Source organism: Mizuhopecten yessoensis, unplaced genomic scaffold (genome assembly GCF_002113885.1).
Source record: "Mizuhopecten yessoensis strain PY_sf001 unplaced genomic scaffold, ASM211388v2 scaffold8387, whole genome shotgun sequence".
In the NCBI taxonomy this organism is placed as follows: Eukaryota; Metazoa; Mollusca; class Bivalvia; order Pectinida; family Pectinidae; genus Mizuhopecten; species Mizuhopecten yessoensis.
The window spans coordinates 846,112-850,743 of NW_018407522.1; the positions used below are offsets into that span (position 1 = coordinate 846,112).

The 4,632-nt window shown below is 35.9% G+C and overlaps 1 long non-coding RNA gene across 1 annotated transcript; it reads left to right on the forward strand.

Moving 5' to 3' along the window:
- The first annotated feature begins 363 nt into the window (after positions 1-363).
- Positions 364-4,087, forward strand: LOC110455855. The gene is made up of 3 exons (XR_002463508.1): positions 364-494; positions 2,201-2,311; positions 3,494-4,087. It is a non-coding gene; the product is annotated as an uncharacterized LOC110455855 (long non-coding RNA).
- Positions 4,088-4,632: the final 545 nt, after the last annotated feature.

Sequence of the window (4,632 nt, forward strand, 5' to 3'; positions counted from 1 at the left end):
CACATTTCTTTGTCAGCACTGTCGTAATTACTTCTTTGCACATATGTCTATTTATCTATTATATGTATATGAATTCGGTGTACGACTCAGCATATCTACTACCGTTACAACTTTCCCATTTAAACCGCGCGTCCACTGTGTACTACTATGTGGTTTACCGTAACGACATAATTGTCCGTACATAAAAGATGACCTTGTAAACAGATATGCTATATTCAGTCTTTCGATTGAATCTAGAAGCTTTAAATACCCAGGTCTTCACTAGGTTACGACTAACGATATATCATTTCAAAAGCCTTCGAAGAAAACTAGGTTGTTTATGAAAACACATAATACGTTGGGCCATTTTGAGATTGTGTTTTGAGCTGTTTGGTTGGATTTCCATTATGTGACTGAAACCCAGTCATTGCGACATAAACATGTCTACTGGCGAGGAGATATACAGCTACCCCTGCACACAAAAACGATGTTCAGAATCACCGGGTACTTCATAGGTATGTACTCAAACTCGTTATTTTAAAATTTATAACAATTGGACAGAAACTGGTGTGAGAATTTAGTGAAAACGTTTTGGTCCCCTCTAAATCCCGTGTAATATAATTGTGCCATGAGGAGCTTGGTGCAGAGATCTCAATTAAGACCTTACTTGCCGACAGTCAGAGCTCCATTTGCTCCAGAGTCGAGGTTTGATTTCTCCCCCGGTCTCCATCAACTTTGTGGAGACAAATTGTAGGAACATTTAAAAAGGATTTCGTAAAAAGATTGGTAAACACCATTCTATGAATGAATCGCTATAGATACAAATATGTAGGTTGTAACTTATATTTACATGATTATCAAAGTTTTATAGTTCCATGTGCAAATTATCAAACATGCATGCATTTGTCTTGTATCTTGCATACAAAAATGCCCTCCATCAGTGCGAACCTACTGATGTGTAAACTAAATGAAGACAAAATGTGTGTGGTTGGATGGGATACATCGATTTCATGATATACTTATTAGTTTAGTCTTTTTTTTAATTTTCATTGTTCCATAATCTTTTATAACATTGTTCTGAAAGATGATTGTTACATTTGAACATCTATCCTTTTTTCTTACTTGTCTTATTTTGGGCTGGTTTGTTTGTGTTGCCATCACGTGACTGCAAAAACGTAATGGCTGTCATGGCGTAAATCGTTGTGTACTGTTGAATAACGTCCTTATGGGGATATATATAGCTACATGTGCCCGCGTACAAAGATAATAGTGTTCAGAGTCACAGCTTTCCCCAGGTATATGTAGTCAAAAAAAAATCTGTTTTATAACTCTTATGACTTATCAGACACAAATTAAGACACAAAAGATAATACATATTTCTACGTTTATTTTCTCTTCTGTGACAGAGGTTAACGGAGTCTTTTCCATAGAAAGCAACGCTGATCATATAATATTCCAATTTTATTCATCAATCAGGATTAAGCATAACCATGTATGGTGTTGGCGTGTTTGCTATTATTTGTCTAGCTCACAATCATCAAATGGCCGTTCAAATCGCCCTTCATTCGGGGTCCGTCCTTCGTCGATCGTCGATCGTCCATCGACCGTCCCCCAACTATCTTGTTATTTCTAATCCAGAATAAAATTTAACCTAACAGAATATTTGTATTTCTCTATTTCAGATAAATCATCCAATAGATTTCTCTTTTCCATATTTTCTTGATAAGCCAATTCATAAATTCGCTTATGTATTAAAGTTAGATGATGCACTAAATACTGAGTTCGCTGAAATGAGTACGTTTGCAGTATTAATTTAAACGTTATAATTGAAGTATTAAACGATCATCATAATCATAATTTTGTCTCTCTTAGTTGACATTAATAATTAACTTGTGATATGAAATTGTTAACTTTAATACTTTCATTTGTTTCAAATAACTTTGTATTGTTAACAGAACATCTGCTAAGACCATAAACGTAAATGTTATATTACAATTCACGTTTACAGACGTGTTTTAAGATCTTAAAATATGTTTGTTTATAATACACGAAACGACTTAAAATATATGTTGATAAGTGTATACGATCTTATCATTTGTCGTTGTTTTACACACGAGATCAACGTTAAGTGATGAGGTGGATTCCACAGAACATTCATCCGACTGTGATTGGTAAGAGTTACCTACCTTTCTTAAACTCTTTTACCTTTACATGATTACAGGAAATGTTAGACTGATCCCGTCGAAGCAGCAACAGCAGCAGAAAACATGGACGTTTCACAGCTGTTGTAACACATCAGTAAGAAAGGGCAAATGTTTGACAATGTTCTAAGGTTAGTTGTGTTAACCTACCAGGAAAACATACAAATAGTGTTTTGTAACCGAGGTAATTGTTTTCATAAACGTCATACATGTAGTCACTATGGTAAGTGAATGCAAAACGAAAGTATGAGAAAAAAACATGATATTAAACCTATGATCACAATAATTATACTCAAATTCATTGTAATACAGACATACTGTGGTATGCTTAAGTAAAACTGATCTGGTAGGATATAGTCAGTAGGATGACCAACATAACAACATACACCATACCATACCGTGAAGTCTGTGACCTTTTATAGTTAAAAGTATCTCATCCAGGCTAATGTCAGTGTAAACAATTTTTATGGATGGATGGAAGCGGTTTTGTATTCACGCATCATGAACAATGTAAGGTTTGGCCATTAAATAAACTGTCGATTTGTTTTATGACAGGATATATGTGTACAAACAAGCACGTTTTCAATATTACCAATAATAAAATATCAACCACACATATATACCCCTGAAGTATCAATGTAGTTACTAATGTCAAGTACATCCATAATAATGATATGCATTTCTATTGGACATATCACAACTAATCATGAAGCTTACGAGACTGAGCACACAAGTCAAACTTGACCAAGAACCAAGAACGGTTTAAATGTAAAATCTGAATATGCTTTGTAGGATGTTTTGACTGTCAGTCAGCCTTGTTGGCTTTGTGCTTAGTTCTGACATACTCAATGGAAATATGTGACATTATTCTGAACATTTGCAGAATATTTTTTTACATTTTTTTTTAATAATAGTCACTTCGCGGATACTTCGAAAGTACATGTACAGGTGTTTTTGTCATTAGTTGTAATTTTCAAGACTCTTCGTGTGTACAAAAATCGTGACAGATGTCACTTTTTCAGATATAAACACATATTTTTCAACAAACGGTTCACCAATGGTCATAAATAACTTGTTTATTAACAGTAGATCGTAAAATAATGAACATATACAGAATAAATTTGATGACTTAATATTTGAAAATAAAATAAGTAAATAAACCCTTTTAGATAGGGTGTGGTAACATGTCAAAATATCTGAAAATATCATTTTTTACAGATTATTCCCATGAGAACATAAAACTGACGAACAAACATCAATATTTACCTGTTTAAACATTACTCTAACAGAAAATCTTTATTTCTCTATTGCAGAGATATATTCCAATATATTTAAGGTCTGACATGGCAGTGGCTTACCCCAGTCCAGAGTTCCGCTGTTTGTTGTGCCAGGAAATATACGAAAATCCAAGAGAGTTACCTTGTGGTCACACATTCTGCTCTCCGTGTCTGACTACTTATATCCAGGCTGAACACGTATGTGCCGATGAAGATCGTCATTACTTCCCGTGTCCTGTCTGTGATAATCCTATTACCCCGCGGGACCCAAGCATACACGTCAATACCTGGGGGACTTCATTCCCCATAAATCACCTGTTCCTAAACCATACAAAACAGACATCGGATGATCAAATATGTGAAGCATGTCTGAGGGACTGGGAATCCAGTTCTGCCGAGGTCTGGTGTACTGACTGTGCTGAAATGTTGTGTAAAGATTGCAAAACTTACCATAAACGGAGTAAAGTTTCCAACAAACACAAACTTGTGCCCATTGACAGAGAGTCTGGTGGAATCAAAGGGATAATCGTCAACGATATTTGTCCGAACCACAACACGAAGCCGTTAGATTTCTATTGTGTGGATCACGGATCACTTTGTTGCAGCGACTGCCTGTCCTTGACCCATAGAAATTGCAATAATTTAAAACAACTAGACGACCTCGTACAGACAGCTACAACAGCACAGAACTACATTGAACGAGAATGGAAGGAAATACGACAAGAATCAAAGACAATATTGAAGGATGACATTTCTCAGATTAACAATACAAACTCCAAAGAAAAAAAAGTATCGGCTAAAATGACTCGTGTGATACAACAGGCTAAAGACAAACTCGATGACCTCAACGCGGCATTTCAGTCAGATCTTGCACACAAATGTAACTCGTACAGACAACAGATAACCTCTCGACTGAGATGTGTTAATGAATTTAACACCAACGCTGAAAACTCGCGTCTACTAATGTCGCGCTTGGAAACACAAGGATCTGCTCGACAGACGTTTATCACAAGAGAGCAAACAAAGAATCAGTTGTCAGGACATTATCGTCGGATGGATCAAAACACCAAGGAACTGCCTAATACGTTTGACATTACACTGAAGATAGGACAAATCGTAGACAAAATCATGAAAGTGACGACCGTTGGTGCTGTTGATGTGACCTCGACCATCTC